Source organism: Apus apus, chromosome 25, assembly GCF_020740795.1.
Source record: "Apus apus isolate bApuApu2 chromosome 25, bApuApu2.pri.cur, whole genome shotgun sequence".
NCBI lineage: Eukaryota > Metazoa > Chordata > Aves > Apodiformes > Apodidae > Apus > Apus apus.
The window spans coordinates 3212077-3231250 of NC_067306.1; the positions used below are offsets into that span (position 1 = coordinate 3212077).

A 19174-nucleotide genomic window follows, 5' to 3' on the forward strand; every position below is an offset into this window, starting at 1 on the left:
TAATAACAAGAAGTTGCCCTGATCTCTTGCCTGATAAGCCAATCCTCTAACTTCACATCAATTTGCATAAGCTTGCTGTAGCTGTTCATTAACACACCCCAATGACCAAATTAATATACCACTTTACAGGAAAAGTGAGGACTATCTACAGTTTGAATATGTTGAATGAGCAAAATTTCACAGCCAGTTTTGTTTCCAGCCTCATTCAGCTGTACCACAGTTGCTCCCCAGTGTCACACCAGGTGCTTCCTACTAACAAGGGACCACAGAGACACATGAGGGCTGAAAAACACTCAAATCTGAATTTTTGTGAAAAGTCAGACAAGCTAGAGAGACAAATCCATGGCCCTCATGGAGGAAAGGCCTACTACGGGACAAGCTCAAAGCTACTTGCTCTGTTTGGTTTCCACTGAGCATGCACATTGGCCAACTGGCAGGTCCTTCACCAGGTCTACCATTGAGACCATCTGCAGTCTTGTTAACTCACTTTCTCTCCAAACCCAGTTCGGTAACACAGAGGAAGAAGACAGGGCAGAAAGAACCTGAAGCTATTTTAACAGAAGTACAGAAACACCAGAGGTGGGTTCAGACTTCAGAAGTGTCCTGTTGGTAGAATTCAGCATATTTTGTAATCAACTACATCTTTTCCTTACTGAAAAAAGGATTCTGCATGCCTAAAAATTTACTACATATCAAAAAAGGCCTTTAGTCACCATTTGGGTCCATAATAAAGACTTAACATGGTGACTCAAGGGACAAGAAAAAAAAATAAGAGGAACTTGGAGGGAACTTTCCACTTGTTGCTAAGACACCCTTGGGAGAGGAGGAAGGAAGACAGTCAGAATAAAGGACTTCCTCCATTCCAGCCTCCTACCAAGATCTTCACTAGAGACATGTACACTTGGATGGGCTGTTCTCAATGGGCACTCTTGGCTCTGCAGAAACACACTGGTCTGTCTCCCAAAAGAAGGCTCTGGATCCCTGCTCTTCACCTCAGTCACCACCACAGCACAGAGAGATACCCAGAGCTGCTTAGGAAATACTGAAAAACCTGCACTTGGTGCTGAATGCCATGATTCTTGAGGAATACATCTGCACTGCAGCCATGTAAGAGCCCAGGCTGAAGGGTATTTAGAGTGTATTTGTACATCATCAGCTTCAGTTAAATTAACAGAAGTAGAGAACAGAAGCAAAACTTTCATACTGCTTTTTCTTCAGGTTAGCAAACTCACTGTAAATAGAAAGCCCTCCTTGGCTTCACTTTTAGTTGGGTGGACAGCATTTAAAAGCCTAGAATGTCTCCCTTAAGAAGAAGGCTGTGCTCTAGTAGCTTAAAGGTGACCTCCACCACTGCATGCATGATTTTATTTAGGTCCTTATAAACTCTCTGCATGCTAGACAGTACTGGTTTAGAACTCTGCTCTCCTGAGCAACCTGTGGAAAAATCATTAAGCAACAGTTGTAAGCATGTTCCCCCCTTCTGTTTATAAGTTTTGGCTGTCATTAATACCATATTACACTTGGCAGTAACATCTTCCTCACAAGGAACTGGGATGTGAAAGGGTGGAAAGGCATCTCTGAGGTAACCAAAGGAAGGAGGAATAAAGACAGGAAAGGCCACTCACACAGACACAGTCTGAGGAACTTTCAGAGAATTCTGAGAATCCTGAATTCAAATAATTCCAAGAATTACCCTGAATCTTTTGTCTGCCACAGGGACTCAAACCACACTGGCAAGTTCTCCCTAACCTGCTACCACCCACCAGGATTAGTCCTGATAGATGTGAGCACCCACAGGTCCCTTTTTTCAGCATTTCTTCTCCAAGGTTCTATGACTCCCAGAACTTGAGCCAACACGTGTGTGACCAAGAGGCTTCTCCTCCAGCAGAAGTCCTGCTGGCAGACAACCATCAGAGTAACTGGATTATCACTTCAGTTCCACCACTGCAGCACAATCTCCAGCCCTGCCTTCAACAGCCACAGCCAACCCCTCTTGGATCTTCCCAAGTGAAGTTCAGAACAAGGAGCTTCTTCTGGAAGGCCAACAAGGCATTTACATGTCTTAAGCTAATACTCAAAATCCATAAGCACATTCTTGATTTTCACCTTAAAACTAGAGCACTGCCAGAGCAGTTAGCATTAATTAACAGGAAAGATGAAAGGCTCTAGTAAGCAGGTAAAAACAGGGTAATGGTAACTCACCCATCTTCCCTCCCTTCCTAAGGAGTGCACGCAAGGCCAGTGAGCAAAGAAAGTCACCAGGCCTACTCAGGTAGCTTCACCCAAAATTCCACGTCAACTACACCAATATTCAAACTCTCATCACTTTTTTTTTAAAGCATAGAGCAGTGGGAAGAGTAGGAATAAGGTCAAGGCAACAAAGGCACATTAGAAGAGGCATGAGGAATACATCCAGGCACATCATGCCCTGGAGCAGATATTGGGTCACAGTAGCCCTGAAAATAACCCTTCAGCATGCTGACTTACTCAGATCATCTGCTTTTAAAACCCAATTTTACAACCAGACCTTGAAGGCAGAACTAAGTTTCTAAGCACATGATTTTGTGCAACACCTCAGAAAATAAGCCCAAAAATTAACATGGAAAGTTTTTGCTCTCTGAAATCTTTGTGACAAGTTTTTCAGGGGAAGAAACCAGGCACCTGTGCTCCCAGTGAAGTTCATGAGAAGATCAGGGGAGCTCCAAGTCTTGAACATGGGAAGTATCAACAGCCTCTCCTTTGCCCACCCATCTAAATACTCATTCCATTTTCATCTCCAAAAGGGCTTTCCATGCCTTCCCACCCTCCTTGCAGACACAAATGCACCCATGGTCACCTTCTCAGGCCATTGAGCCCTGCAGGCACCTGGCTACCTCTGCCTTTGAGCTCTCCCAGCAGTGCCTGGTGACACACACATCCACCTTGTCTATTTATACTCCCCAAATTACAATTTAAACCCCTGACATTGTATCCAGAATTTCTGCACACGCTGCCCAGCTTCATCAAGTGCCAAACCACACTGAGACTCCTCTTTATAGTGAAAAGACTGTCAAGCCTCCCCACTTCCCCAGATCTCCTAGGAGACACTCACCCAAACCCACCTGAGCACCCTTCTCCCTCCAACTTGCACAAGAAATGAAGACACAAGAGGAGATGGGTGGTCATGAAAAGCCTAAAGCTCAACACATGTAAAGGACAAATAATCTCTGCATTAGATGCAAGCCCCCCCTGCCCCCAACTGACTACAAATCTTCTCTACCTCCAAAGCTCTGCCCTGCCCAACTCACAGGTTTTCCAGAGGATCTGTACCCAAAGGTGCTGTTGCAGTAAAGGTAAAGCTACCCTGAAGGAAGTGAATATAACACCAGTTCCCACTTCCCCTCTCCTCCCCCACTCTGAATCAAGACTGCAGCCAACTCTTGAATCTGTGTGGTTACAAATGTCTTACAGAAAAAAACAACAAAACATGCACAACAAAAAACAAACCAAACTTGCTAGAATAAAATCCCTCTCTTGTTTCATTCTGCAACTGAAATCCATCATATGTGCTTCCAACCTCAGCAGTCAGAGCAACTTCAAATGCAGGTACTCAACACATCAATACCTTGAGCCCTAGAAATATTTCCCCCCTCAGAAATGCACATCTACCAAAAGTTACACCTATTATGCATAACAGATCCTCTACATGCCTTTTGTTATCACCTTTCAACATTTTATAGTTGCAAGACAGATGTTTACCAATTTAGAAGATTTGCATGAGAAGTAACTCTCAAAGCTTTAAGGAAACGTGACGGGCAAGTACAGGATGATAAACCTATTGATAAGCCAGCTATCACATGCAGTCTGGCAGGCTGTACACTATCTGACCTACATGTGAGAAACAGGCTTCTTAAAAATAATATTAATGAAAGAAAGCTTAAGAACATCCACAAGAACCACAGATTTTTAAAATACAAACATTACTACCTTCCACATATATTAACTCCACAGACTCGTACCTAATCTCTCTGGGAAATGCAAGAATTTTAAGAACAGCCCAGGGAATGGTATTTATGCACTGGAACAAATAAAAAAAAAATATTGCTGAGCTCCACTTTTACAGCCTTTGTTTCCAACCAGAAGCCCTCAAGATTCAACTAAAAGCTGCTGTTTCCACTTGCTGGTCTGCACAAGTGGCAGGGTCTTTTGGTCAACCCCAAACAGCAACGTGAGGCCTCCTTCTTTGGAAGAATTTTCTCTTATGCCTGTGCCTTTTCATTGGACATGAAGAAACCAAATCAGTTGCATCATCTGAGGTAGAGAAGGTTTTCTCAATAGGATGTCAGAAAGAAAAACAAAAGCCACAAAGCAGGATGAATTGCACCCAAAAAAAGTCTGGAAAGTTGTATAATTAAAAGCAAGAATGCCTTCACCTGGAAAAAGAAGTTGCTGGAGATAAATATACTCATGGCTGTTAAGTTACTCTTCAGAACAAAGCTGCTGTTTACAGTCAAATATAAAGAAATGTCGTTTAAAACACAACACTGGGACATTTGGACAAAGCAGCAGTCTGACAAGAGACAAGAAAAAAAAAACTTTAATTGTGAAATCCAGGTCTCCCTCCATCCAGTATCAGTGAGATTTTGTTTTTCTTTTGTATAATCTGGGCAAGTTGCCCAGGAAATATGAAAACCTGAACTCAGGACTCAGGGAGCAAGTTAAACAAAAAAGAAAATTGCCTTTTGATTTTCAAGACACATTCTCATTCACCAGGTGCTGTCAGGCCAACCTTTGCTCAAAAGCACAGGATAGTTACCAGAACTTTTCAACCCCCCCACCCCATTAATGGCACCACCTTAATACTTCATATTTTAAAAACAAGGCATGGATTGACATTACAAAAAGTCTTTTAGACTGCTTTGTGTTAACTGGCCATGTCGTTGAGAAGAAATAACAGAATGGAGAGGAGCAGAATGAAGTGTCTCCAATCACTAGATCCCTGCCCAATCCGCTAGACTCGTCTCCAGCTGAGTTTAAATACCTTCTTTTGAATGGAGTTCATAACACAGTTCTCCAGGACATGTATGCTCAGCTAACTGCAGACCTCAGCTTTTATTGCTCCTTGGATCTCAGAGGAGAGAGAACAAGCCACAAAGACTGCCATGGCAGCAACTAAAAACAAGATGACATGAACTCCCAAGCAGAGATACTCATTTAATAGGTGGTGATGTTCAATCACACATCACAGGTTCCTTTTTATGGGCCATAATTACAGCCTGAACTCAGGTTTGCTGTTTCTCATTTAATGCAAGGCAACTTCTCAGTCACCTTTCCCACTGTATCCTCTGTTGCTACAGACCTCAACAGGAAGTTATAAAGATTTCAGAGCGGACTCCTAACGCTTGAGAGAGCTGAAAATAAGAAATCTATAAGGTCCATCTCCTGCTAAGGCCTCTGAGGCCCAAAGTAGCCCCTGATACAGAGGGATATATTTCAATCAAACTTTTTATGAAGTGGCTACTTTTAAAAAGTATTTGTCTTTCCACCAAATCTGCAAAAAGGAAGTTTGCAGCAAGAGATGAAGGAAGAGAGGAGGTTGGGGCCTGCTCAGGGTGACAGCTACTCCCATTTCCTCTCTTCAGAGGCGATTCTGTTACCCTTTTTTCCTCATGTCATTAAATAAACAGCACAGTGTCATCATTAAATTCAGATTTGTGCTGTCAAAACTCTATCCTCCAGAATTAACTCTTGGTGACTATTAGCATATCCCATTTCTCTGTCTCATTTTCTAAACCAAGTCACACTTTGGCAGCCATCTGCTAACAGCGATTTGTGGCAGGGGGAGACACAGGTTTATCTTCCAGCTTTCTCTGAAACCTGCACAGGACCTTCTCCAAACCATCCTCTTCCAAAAACACAAGTCTGAACTCAGGACGAAGAGGACACGCAGAGGGTTTAATGGAATTATGTTTACTCAAGTCCTGCATCACCAGGCCTCTTGCTGATTGGAGTATGACAACTTCTTGCCCAGCTGAGAAAAACCAGAGAGCCTTTATTCCAACTTAAATGATTCGCTACAGAAAACTGCATCCTTGAGGACACAGCTAAGCTGCTATTTACAAGGAAGGATTCTCAAACAAAGCAGCAATGCTGAAGCCTTTGCTGCTTTTCATTCCAGATAGACATTGTATTCCTGGAAGTTGTGAGCAGGGACATGGTATTTATAAAATGCAGGAACGGAAATGGTGCTTCTCAGATCACCTGCCATTCTGACTGCTTAGAGGCTCTTTGTGATGAAATTATAAACACTTTGAAGAGAGGTATGCATGCAAAACTTACTGATTAGACCAAATAATAAGTATGTGATCCAGCTCAGATGCTTCCCCTGAATTAAACTCACATTTAGGCCTAAGTTGACCCACCTGTTTCCCACACAGCCCAGTAACAGTCAAAAAACTGCAGAATCAAGTGTTGTTAAATGGGGGTAGGCAGATCTCTCGCTGACCTACTCTCAAAAAACAGTTCAAGAAAAATATAATCTTCTAAAAAATGAAAATTAATACAGAAGAGGGGGTGGGGAAAAGGCCCATAAATCAAGTATGTGTTCCTCTCCCTTTCTCCCCCTGCCTCCCTCAGCTTTACCTTCTCCCAGCCTTGGTAGGACCTAAGAAGTCATCAGGCCTTATCTTTACTTCCCTATACATTAAGTCTTATCCTCCCTGGAAAAGTCTTTTGAGGTCCATAAGGACACGCACCACTCGCTGCCTGAGCAGAAAAAGGGTGGAGTGCTGAAACTCCAGAGACAGGCTTTGTTCGGCGTGTTCATTAGATAATGGCAGACAAAAAAAACCCCACAGTTATAAACAGGGCAAAAGGAAGTGACTTTGGTCAAAGAGCTGCTCAGTTTTCACCCCTGACTCACATGATGTCAGAATTTCACCAGTTCTCCAGTTACCGGATGATCTCTGAGAGCAAATGAGACTCAAACACAGCATTAAAAAAAATAAAAGGAGTAAAAAAAAAGGGGGGGGGAGCAAAAGAGAAACACACAGCCACATCTTCCTGGTCATCTGCTGCTTTATCGCTTCTGAGGAGGGAACACAAGTCACCCCCATTGCTAAATCATTACAAATCAGCTATAACAGTATCACAACCGAGTTCCACAATTAACTGCTCCTGCAGCATATCAATCCATTAAGCCCTACACAGCTGTGCTACCTTGGCAGTGTGGCCACAAAAATAAGAGAAAAAAAAAATACCCATCCCCGGGCTCTCCCGCGCCAAAAAAACACGCCACCCCTATCTCCTCTGAAGACACCTCGGGAAGGACAAAAAGCGTGTCCTGGTCCCATCAGGGGGTTCCCCAGCTTTGCCTTCACAACCCCCAGGTCGACTCGGCTCCATCTCCCCCTTCAGCGATTCAAAACGCTGCCCGAGTTCTCAATTAAAGAAATATAATCAGGGTGCACGGCGCTGCTTCCCCTGCCAGAGTGAACATCCAAGAGGGCTACGGCTGAGGCAGGGGAAGAACACCCGAGGTTCCTCCATGAAAACAAAGGCTATAAAAAGGACAAATATGGTTTTGAAGAGAAAACGCTTCCCTAGGAAGGGCTCCCTAAGCACGGCAGAGGTTCAGTGTCACCCAGACAGACACGTAACACCTCTCACTGCCCCCCCCCAAAAAAAACAGGGTCTGGGACTGCACCCGACTTCCCCTACTTCCCTACCTTGGAGAAACGGGCTTTTTAACCTCACCTTATTTTTAGAGGCACAAATCACACTGTACACAACACATGACATGATGTAACCGCCAGCACGGAGATGGCCCAAACCAGTTCAAAAATAATAATGGTCAGTCAAAACAAATAAAAAACCTGCAGTTCCTCCCATATCCTGACTGGTTTCATGGAAAACTACAGTTTGTCATTCAAGTGCATTTTACATAACAGGCAATATAATCTATATAGTGCCGAGGGTTTGATCCACCTGTACATTAAATTTAAAGAGCAGAGAGATGACAGCTCTGTTTGTAAGGAGGGTCTGGGGTGTTTTGGTAGAAAATAAAGCTCTTTTCCAATCAATTTGGCAGCTGTGTTTTTTCCTCTGACCCGACCCCTCGTTTCTACCCAAAAGGAGGCAAATTTCTCTCTAATCAAGCACGGGAAGAAGCTAATCCCGTGATGGAAGTAAACACAGGTACCGATCAGGGAAAGGATTTTGGGATAGCCCTGCTTCTTCCAGCTTGTTGGGAGGAAAAACAATTCCCGGATCGGCGGTGGGGGCGGGAAAAAAAAAATAAAAAAATCAATCTATAAGAATAATTTTTAAAAGCAGCCGGAAAAGTAAATGAAGGAAAATGGCTTAGCAGCTCAAAACCAAGATGAAAAACTACGCTATTGTATCTCCCGGAGAAGGGGGAACGCAGCACCGTGACACACCGGCGGTTCCCGCAGGCAGCCACCGGTGACAGCGCCGGGAACCCACCGGGACACCGGGATTACCGGGAGACCGCGACCTTCCATCTTTTCCAGGCGGATTGGGGGCCGCAGGAGCTGCTCCCCTCGGCGCGTTTTGCAAGCTTGAGGTTATGCAATTTTTATTAAATTTTTTATATATATATATTTTTTTTTCTGTTTACTTTTAAAACTTCGCGTGTCCTTCCCCCCCCCCCCCCCCCCCAACCTCATTCCCCCCCCCCCGCAGGTTAGGGAATGGTGATTCCCCCACACCCTTCCCTTCCCCCCCCCGCCCCGTTCCTCTCCCTCCCGGGGGGAGCGGGGCCGGGCTCCGCCGGCCACGTGAGGGGCCCCGGCCCGGCAGGACCCCACCGGGACCCCACCGAGACCCCACCGCCCACCCGGGCGCCTCCGGGACGGAGATTTCAATTTAAAGTGGCGCTACCCCCCCCCCCCCCCCCCCGCCCGGGGGAGCCGCAGCACCGGGGGCGGCGGGGGGGGAGTGTGTGGAAGAAGCAGGGGGGGGGGGGACCGGCGGGTCAGCCCGCCCCCGGTTCCCCCGCACTTTCCCCCGGCACCGGGGAGCGAGGAGGGGAGGTGGGGGGGTGGGAAAGCCGCCTCCCGGCGGGCGGGTAAGTTGGGGCGCGGCGGCCGCCCCGCAGCGGGGCCCGGCGGGGCGCGGCGGCGCTAACAAAGGGGCGGCGGGGGAGGCGGCGGGCGCGGAGCGGGGCGAGCGGCACTTACCACGTGACGAGCGGCGAGCGCGGTCCGGGCGGGCTCGGCCCCCCCCCCCCACAAAACGGGCGCAGTTTGCAAAACAAACCCCGAGCGAGGGGCAGCCGCGGTGCCGCAACCGGGGAGGACGCCGCCAACCCCGGCTGCAGCCCCGGCGCCCCCCCCCGCCTGCTCGGGCCCGCCCCGGCGGCAGGGGGGATGGGCTCGCCCGTCTCCCGCGGAGGGCGCAGAGCGGCGGCCGCAGTCCGGGTGAGGGCGGGCGGGTGAGCAGGGGGGGGGGCGGGGGAGCGGGCCCCCCCACCCCCGGCTTGGAGCGCTGGGCGGCGGCGGGGCGGGCCCGGCGGGACGCGGCGGAGCGGACGCTGCGGCGCTTTTCTTCTTTTCCCCGCTCCCCCCCGCTCCGGGCGAGCGCGGCGGCGGCGCGGCTCGGAAAATGGCGGCCGGGCTCCTTCTCTGCCCTCCCCCTCCCGTCAGCCGGAGAATGCACCGGGGGAGGGGAGGGGGGGGGAGGAGTGCGGTGGGGAGGGTGCGCCGCAGCGCCCCCGCCGGCCGCCGCGCGTATCGCACCCGCCGCCCGCCCGCAGCCAGGGGGCCCCGCCGAGCTCCCGCCAGCGCCGCGCCGCAGCGCCGGGCGCCCGCCGCGCGGAGGAGCTGCAGTGCGGGAGGGGCTCCCGCCGCCGCCGGGGATGGGTGGGACGGAGCGTGGGGTGCGGGGAGAGGGAGGGGGGATGGGGGGGGGGATGGGGAGGCGGGGGCGGGGCGGACCCGCCGCCTATTGTCCGCCCGCCGCGTCCGCAGCGGCGGGAGGCTGCGTGTGCACCGCCGCCCGCCAGGGGGAGCGCGCTCCCGCAGGCGCGCCCCGGTTCCGCGGGGCATGCTGGGAGATGTAGTCCCGCACCCCCGCCACGTGCGGCCGCGGGGCCCGATCCCCGAACCCCCCGGTCCCCGAACCCCTCGATCCCCCCGAACCCCCCGAACCCCGAACCCCCCGGTCCCCGGCAGCGCGGGGCGCGGCGGGAGGGCTCAGAAACTCGCCCCGTGTGAAGGGTTTTCCCTCCCCCAAACAACACTTCTTCCTCCATCTCCGAGCGGAAAAACTTCCCCTGTTTCAAGCGCTTCCCCCAAAAAAAAAACACAAAAAACCAACCCACAACAACCCGTCTCACTTTCCCATCTCCACCTGCGCTCCCGGGAGCTTTTAATTGGCTCGTTTTGCCCCCCCCGCCCGGTTCTTTATTCTCCAAAAACTCCACATTAATCCCATTTATCTCCTGCCCGGGGGGGCGGCACTGCAGGAGGGGGACACACCGCACGACCCCCTGCTCCACCGAGGGCTCCCCTGCTGGCAAGGGGGGGTCCGCGTGCTCCCAGCAGCTCTGTGCAGGGGGGGCCACAGCCCCCCACGTCCAGGGCCACCAAAAAGGCTCCCTAGGAAGTGTCACCGGGGTTGGAAACCTGGGGAGCGGCACCCGCAGCCACGCGGGGTTCCTCCCAGCCCCACGAGGACGTTTCCTCGACAAACTCCATCTCGCCACGCACCCAGGACACGCCGAGAGGCAGCAAAGAATCAGCCCGGGGCTGCAGAAGCCGGTTTCACCTCTTTGACCTTCGATTTTTGCCATCTGCAAAGGGGGGGGGGGGTGACACCGACCGTCCCCCCGCACAGCTGGAGCCAAGGGAGGCACATCCACCCACACCACAAAACCACTCGTGTTTCTGCCCGGCAAAGGCAGGTCTAGATGTCAGGTTTTATTGGCTATCCTACCCTAAAAGCAGCACACGACTTTCCCCTCACTACAGCTCTGCTGCCTCTACAGTAGGAAGGCAGGGATGCCAAGGAAAAAGGTGCTTTAAGCCACCATTTGTCTGCAAAAGGGGGAAAGCTACAGCAGTGCCTGCTGTTCCACACCATCAGAGAGGAGGGCTTGCCCTGGGGACTTGGGTTTAGAGCAAAAAAAAAAAAAAAAAAAAGAACAAAAAAATCAAGTTGAGCTTCTCCACTGCAGAGTTAGGTAAGACCACAGGCAGCACAGGCATCCTGATCTGCATTATGCAGCACACGCAGACAAGTTTCCTTGCTCCTCTTGCTTCAAATCCCACTGCCCCACAAGGGGAAAAGCAATGCTCCCCTCCTTTAAAAAGCACTTGGAGATGTAGAGTCAAGATACTATTGTTTTTTTAAAATCCTGTGGATTGATTTAACAAATCACACCACAGCTTGGGGGGGGGTTGGGTCGGAAAATCCACAGGGAACACATTTCATCAGTTTTTCTAAGGGCCTCTGTGGCCACCTAGACCTGCAGCCAGAACTAGCCCAGAGGCCAGAGTGACTAGGTCTCTGCTGACCAACACAGTGCTCAAAACTCAGCTCATACTTCAAGTGTGTCTCAAGAAAAATGTCCAACTAAGCACAGCAGTGAGACCAATGCTGGGTTTTCTGCCCTAGCAGGGAGCTGCAGAAATCCAGCTCTGCTCCTGTGCAGTCAGTCCTCCCCTCCCAGATGGCCATTCCCCATCCCAACACACACCACTGACTCCATTTCAGCAATTCCATGCAGTAAATTAAAAAAATAATAATTAGTCTAAGGACCTTCAACTGGGCTTTAAGTCAACAAAGTGCCAAGGAGGACATCAGGACACTGTGTTAACAGCAGAGAGCTGGGTCACCAGGAGAATAAATTCTGTTCTTAACACAACAGAAATTGTGCTTCTGAAAGGTGGTCACTAATAAACTCAGCAGCTTCACACCTTCTCCTGATCTGTTCCTCCCAACCACACTTGGGACAGATCTTTAGGAAGCCAGGACACAGGGCTCTACAACAGCACACAAACCTCTGATACTATTATTTCAATCTATCTTGAATTCTGTTCAACTAAAAAGCAGAAGTAGCAACAACAGCCTTTTTCTCCTGGAACAGAAGAGGGAGGGCAATCTCTCGTGGAGGAAGTTAGAAGAAATTCCTGTGCAATAAAGTCTCTAATCTTTTGCTCCCTCTGCACTGCAGAACTTTTCTGCTAATTGAGGCAAACCTCACCAAGAGCTGAGATCTGGTACAGATCTGGATCTTCCTGCAGCACAGACATATCTACAGCTTTCATCAGCCAACCTGATCTGGAGATGATGTAGCAAAAATTGCTGTGCAGTCTAAAATAATACAACACTGGCCTTTTTATAGCCCTCCCAGTCTCCATTTGCCATCCAAGCAGTGCTGCAACATCTCCTGCACCAGCCACCCTCTCACAGCTCTCTCACTACTCCTGAGGTGCCCCACGTGAAGAAGAGCAGCTCTCCCCAGCAAACCCACATTTTTACAGCACCAACCTTTACATCTCTTTGAAGTCACCTTCTTCCACAAAGTGTCAAGAACAGACAAGCCACAGGGTTTGATACACAGGGAGTGTCACATTCCCAACTGCTCACACCTGATCCCTACCTTCCCTTTCCCACACGTGCTCATGACTTCTACCTATTAATCCTCATGACTTATTGATTGTGCCTCAGGAATTTAACAGTCTCTACACAGTAAATATCCACACGATTGTACATATAGTTATATCAAACATGCTAAGGGAGATTTCTGAGCTTGCAGAGATGCTCAATGAATTTGAGAAACATCCTCAAGGGCAGAAAAGGCAACAACCCCCAAAGAAGAGAGTGATGAGACTCCCTACAGACAGAGCTGCAACTTTTGCATCCTCATTTGCAACCTCATGAGATATCCTAACACAAAGCCACAAATTCAAATGTCAGTGGCCTCAGAGGCTTCAGAAGATGCAAGACTCATTTGCTTTGACACAGATGAACTTTAGCAGCAACAAAAGGCCCTTTGCAGTGATAACTGTTCTTCTGATATTCTTCTTCAACATGAGAGAAAGTGCCCAGTGACATGAAGGCACTTCTTAGCTGTGACTGACACAGCACATCCCAGCCATCCTGAAAATGCTCACTAAGAAGGAAAAAAAGGAGCAAAGTCCTTAAAAAACAGAAGGTAAAGCCTCATGAAGGCAAACAGTGCAGAGGCTGGTAGAGCTTGGTGGCCTTGGTACTTCCCTGATCAGGGAGGTCTCTATTCTACTCATGTATCCTAAGCCTGAGCTACAAACCTGGATCTTCCTTGGGGACTTGAGATCGATGGATTAAGTTTAAGTTTGCTTGATATAAACAGGAAATTAATATACTACTCACTAAAAAAAAGCCAAGTGACCCATGTAAGAAGCAACACTGCTTGTCTGAAAGCTCCCTTGATGGTTTAGATCAAGTCAGTTGATACAGACATTCCCAATTTCAAGGACAACACGCATCCCTTGTTCTCATCTTGGAGAACATATTCTCCAACATAACATTCTCCAACATATTCTGCTCTAGAACATTGGTCCCTCTCAAGGTCACAGCTCTGCTGGCACCCAGGCTAGGGGGAAAATTATTTTAATCCGCTGCAAAGTTAAGGGACATTGGTTGTCATGACCAAATAAGCCATTTTGAATCAATTCTTGTTTCCACTGCCAAATGTATTTCAATGGTTTCCACCGTGAAATGTATTTCTATGGTTTCCATAGGGATGACAGGCTGGGAGTGTAAGACTATTTAATGAAGGTAACAAACAAACTTAATCAATGTATTCCTGAGTCCCTGCCAAAGACATTGGTCTCATCGTGTCATGCCAAAAAACACTCAAACACTCCACATTGTTGCTTCAGACCAACACACACTGTACAGAAGAGCCTGACATCCTGAAATCCTCATGGAAGTTTCTATTTGTACCAGTTTGGGGAATACAGTGAAGAATTCCCAGGAAGAAAGGCAGGCTGAGTACTCACAGTACAGCACCCTGAATTTTTAAGCTGTTAGTCTAAGTTTTATCAATTTGCAGAGGGTAAAACACCCAAATCTATGTTGAGTTGTGTATCACGCAGGTCCCCAGGAGCTGCCAACATTATCATGTTGGCTTAGAACCATTCCAAAAATGTGTATGAAACTCCAAAAGAAATCCAAGAGTAATCCTCAGATCCCATCACTTTTCTTGGGTGTTTGCTTAACAAACACCACGATGGCAGGAATTAAGGCCATGCTTTTTTATGGAAATGGGAATGTTTTGTGCAGAGTCCCTATTTCATCCCAGACCCTCAATGATGTGAGCAGCAAATTAAAAGACTAATTAGTAACTGAATTAAGGAGGTGATAGCACACTTAAAAAGCTGCATTCCTTCCATGTTATAGGTAGTTATATCATGGAAAAGAAGGAGGAAAACAAAAATTAAAGGAGAGGAGAGGAAAATGGGGTCCTGCACTAACCGTGTCAAAGCTCATGCCCTACAAAGTCATGAGAAATGAGCTAATTGAGTTTTAGTGGACAATCCTGTCAAATCTCAACACTGAAATAGACCTCATGGATTTTTTTTATAGTTACAGCATAGACATTGCAGACTTGTGTTTCCACAAGTAAGGTTCAGTTCCACTGTGTGACTAATAGCTTAAGGAAAAGTTATTTCTGCTGCACAACTCAACCCTTCCTCTGTCCTTCAGATGGAAAGTCTTCAGGTACTTTCCTTTATCCATAAGCCATGGCTAAGGCTCCCAGAACATCTTAAGATTAGATTTGCACCAAATCCTGCACCTCACACTCCCCCTCATGAGTCAACAGCAAGCGTGAGACCTCCTAAGGCCAACCTCCTGTCACCCTGACACTGGGACACCCAACCTCTGCCACAACCAAGATTAACACTAGTTTTAAGAGCCTCTGTTAATTCATCATAGTCTTCTTTTTCACACAACCTTCCTCAGATCCACTAGCAGGAGCTAGTTTCTAGGGCACTTGGAACAATTCTGTTGCTGTTTGGATTTCCAGACCTAGGGAAAAAAAATTACCACTCCATTAGTAGCTGCTTATAATTCAGTTTAATCCCCAACTGGAGCAGCAGTTTAACCAGACAGAAACACAGCTGATAACCAGGATATTGGATTATTTACTCTTCTGGTCACGCTCAGGAGTCATCTAGCATCTTGAGATCAGAGCTGTGCTCTGAGAGCTCCTGTTCCAGAGACAAGAAGACCTGCAAGTCTCTGAGTCCCCAGTTTCAGGGCTTCACACAAATTCCTCAGTCCTGGCCAAACCCACCTGCCTTCAAACCCTCTGCAGCACAGGCAGACAGGTGATAGGTGGAAAAAGCCAAGTCCCTACATGCTCTCCTTATTCATGATACTTCCTAGGACAAGACTAACACAGGAGAATTAGTCCCCACATGACTGCAGGGAAACAGCAACAAAAGCAGGAAGGCAGCGAGTCCCACCACCACAGCCCAGAGAGCTTCAGAGGAGCAGAGGCTGCATGTTTCTTCCTGTGCCTGTCAGATGTGAAGGACCAGGCAGACCTTCCTGCTCCTCTGCTTTGAGAAACCCTCCCCTCTCCTTTGAGGAGCTGCAGGTAAAGAGCTTTATAAAATGTAAGGGCTGTGCTGGAGATGTCCTCGTCTGTGACAAAACAAGCATGGCAAACTGTGACAAGAGTATTAGATGCTCGAGTCTGAGGGCAAGTCAGGGGTACAGGACACAAAAGCACTCAAGTATGTACTAATAGGAGGTTTAAAGCAATTGGCACGGGAACAGATGACACAGTCACAGACTAAAAAAAAACAAGGTCCAACTAGATCCTCACCACAAGAGGTCAATGCCTCCGAGCAAAGGTGCCGAGCGGACGTGACAGCCCGACAGGACAGGCAGCACATCCTCCTCCCTGCACCCTCCAGCAGGGTTGGCTATCCTTGTCCCACTGCCACAGCTCCTTCCCCTCGGCTCCTGCCAGCTCCTGGGAGGCAGAAAGGACCCAGCATTATCCTCCCATCTGCCCATCCCTGGCCTTCCCTGCTGGGGGAAGCAGAGCCCTTTAGCACCCTCCCAAAACCAAAGCCCAATTCCCTCTCCAGGCTGCACGGAGCAGGCACTGCCTGCAGCTTCCCCAGCCAGCAGCACCACACTCACACTGTCTCCATTTCACAACAGCTTAAGACCTCTTAAACTTTACTTTTTTACTCCTCCAAGTTTTCCAGATTGAAGCACGAGGCTAACGAGTTCACATTTGGAATCAGAATCACAAAATCATATAATGGTTTGGAAGGGACCTTAAAGATCCTCCAGTCCCACCCCTGCATGGGCAGGGACACCTCCCACCAGCCCAGGCTGCTCCAAGCCCCATCCAACCTGCCCTTCAACACTGCCAGGGATGGGGCAGCCACAGCTTCCCTGGGCAACCTGGGCCAGGCTCTCACCACCCTCACAGCAAAGAATTTCCTCCTCAGGTCTCACCTCAATCTCCCTCTCCCAGTTTTAATCCCTTCCCCCTTGTCCTCTCCCTCCCTGCCCTTGTCTCAAGCCCCTCCCCAGCTTTCCTGGAGCCCCTTCAGGCACTGGAAGGTGCTCTAAGGTCTCTCTGGAGCCTTCTCTTCTCCAGGCTGAACACCCCAACTCTCCCAGCCTGGCTCCAGAGCAGACCATCCTGCTGGACACAGCAACACCACTGTCAATTGCCATAAACCCTCATTAGTTGAAATACACTCCAAAATCCCAGGGCTGACAGCACCCAAGGGCTACACAAGCACCCACAGGGGTGTCAAGCTCCACAAAGCCACATCCTAAACCCCCATTTAGCCAATACACCAGTGTGTGGCACCTGGGAAATAAGGCCCAGTTTCCAGTGGAGCTTATCTCCCAACTTCCCACCAGTTCCAGCAGGAGGTGAAGGAACAGAGACTTCCCAGAAACGTAGTGACAACCTCCAAAACCTGTAACAGGAAGTTTTAACTCCTTTTTTAAAGCCCATGTAACAACTTACTGTTACTATGTGTACAAAGAATAAGAGCTTTTACTGTTGTAAAGGCCAACTGGAGATCAGATACCAGAGCAGATTTGTCTAAGGTCAGTGTGAAAGGATTGAGTAAAGATTTTTGGGTTTCCCATTACAAAAGAATTTGTCTAAATTCAGCCTCCATAATTGCCCTAAAGTCAGCCTGCTTTGGCTTGTAGACTTATGAAAAGAGGGAAATATCCTTCCCTTTAGATTTTATTCAGCTTCACAGAACTTGGTTGCTGGACCTAAGGTGCTGAGGACACAGTTCTTAACCTGTAATAACACCAGCAAAGTGAGAGATGACTTTTGAAAAGAGGCATCAGCAAACCCTCACCACCCTCCACTCCACACCCAAAAGCACTAAGGCCTCCTCACACATGGGGAAGCCAGAGGCTTGGAAAGGTGAGCAGGAAAACCTCTGGTTTTCATGGGACAAAGCCAAGACCACTCTGACAGGTACACACAAAACTCTTTTCACGGTGTAAGTACATATATAAGACGTTATATCAGCAAGGAAAGAGGACCCGATTGATGTAAACCTTGGGTTTAAGAGCAGACAAAATAAGGGGGAAAAACCAAAGTAGATTTGTCTTTCCCTGGGCAAGTCCCACCTTGATGTCTCAGTGCTGCTGCGTGCAAGGACAGCTAATACCAGGAAATACACACACACGCTCCCAAGAGGAGGCTACACATCTCCTCCCTGCACAGGGGCACTGCAACAGTTTGGGAGAGCAAAACCCCTCGTACAAACACAGAACGAACCCACGTTCCCAGCCACGCTCCCAGACCTCCATCTTAAAACTTACACACCTGCCGAGAAGCGCCGTGCAGGGCTCCAGACCCACCCCCTCAGAAACTGAACCACCACCTGGAAACTCTGACCTGGCAGGGCTGGGGGTGCCCTGAGCTCGGCCTGGCCGCGCCGGGGGGCACCAGGGGCGCCCGCGGGGTGGTCGTACCTTGCGGGGCATCTTGTCCAGGCCCATCCTCAGCAGCGGGGTCCGGGTCAGGCGGGGCACGGCGAGGAGGCCCCTCGGATCCTTCCAGCCTCTCCCGACACCCGCGAGAGCTGCAAGTTTCTGATTTATGTCTTCGAGGAGGGAGAAAAACCCAAGACCTGAGGAAAGAAAAGGTTGTCAGGAGAAGTGTGGGGGGGTGTGGGGTCTCACACACACACACACACGGGGGGGTGTGGGGTCTCACACACACACAGGGGGGGTGTGGGGTCACACACACGCACGCACGGCCCCGCACGCCGAGCCCGCCTCTTCCGTACCCCATGTACCTCCATCCCGGGCCCAAAGGCCGGGCCAGGGGTGCGGGGAGCGGGGGCTGCCACCCCTGAACGCTTCTAGCGAGGCCCCCGGCCCAGCTTCGCTTCCCCGGGCTAAAATGGAGGCTCGGGGCGGGAGAGGGGGGGGGGGGGGGGGGGGGGTCCTCGCTCCGCACCGAGCCGGCCCGGCCCCCCCGGGCAGCGCGGCGGGGCGGAGCTCTCCCCGGGCCCTGCGGCCGCCCCCCCCCCCCAACCCCGCAGCAAGCCCCGGCCCGCAACTCCCCGAGCGGGAGGAACCCCCCCCCCCAAGCCCCGCCAAGCCCCGCCGCGGCCCGGCTCCCGCAGCCCAAGTTGCGGGACGGCGTCGGTGGGGAAGGGGGGGCCGGGCCACTCGGCCTGGCTGCGCCCGCAGGCGGGGGAGCGGAGGGGGGGGGGGGGGGGGTGTGTGCGGGGGTGTCGGCCCCCTCGCCCTGCCCCCCCCGCCGCCCCGCACCGCCGCGCCCCGCACCTACCTGCGCCCTCCGCCAGCTCCCGCGGGGCCCTTCCGCCCGCCCCCGCGCCCATTGGCTGCGCGCGGGGCATGGGCCCTCCCCATTGGTCAGCGGCGCGTCAATCAGCGCCCGGGGGGGCGGGGCCGAGCGGTGATTGATGCGGTGCCGCGGCTCGACCCCTGCCCGGCACCCCCCCCCGCACCCCGCGACCCCCCGCACCCCCCGCCCAGCCCCCGCCCGAGCCCCCGGGCTGTTGGGCCGCCTCCCGGGGCAGCCGCGGGGCCGCACGGGCCGCGGGACCGGCGGGCGGCCTGGCCGCGGGGGAGCTGCGGGGTGAGGAGGGGGCTGCGGGGGGCCCGGCTGCCCCGCGGGTGACCGCGGATCGTCACCCACCACGGG

The 19174-nt window shown here is 50.6% G+C and overlaps 1 protein-coding gene across 8 annotated transcripts in view; it reads right to left on the reverse strand.

The window, feature by feature from the left end:
* The window catches only part of KANSL1 (KAT8 regulatory NSL complex subunit 1), a 102983-nt gene extending 84153 nt beyond the window's left edge, over positions 1-18830 (reverse strand). For 6 of the 8 annotated variants that reach the window (XM_051640296.1, XM_051640295.1, XM_051640294.1 and 3 more), the window contains exons 1-2: positions 18797-18830; positions 17971-18128 (exon numbers count right to left, since the gene is read on the reverse strand). The gene's annotated coding sequence lies outside the window, so the exon portion shown is untranslated. Of the gene's footprint in view, positions 1-9179; positions 9614-17970; positions 18129-18296; positions 18315-18796 lie in introns of those variants that run through there. The other 2 variants (XM_051640291.1, XM_051640290.1) reach the window with 2 other exon arrangements.
* Positions 18831-19174: the final 344 nt, after the last annotated feature.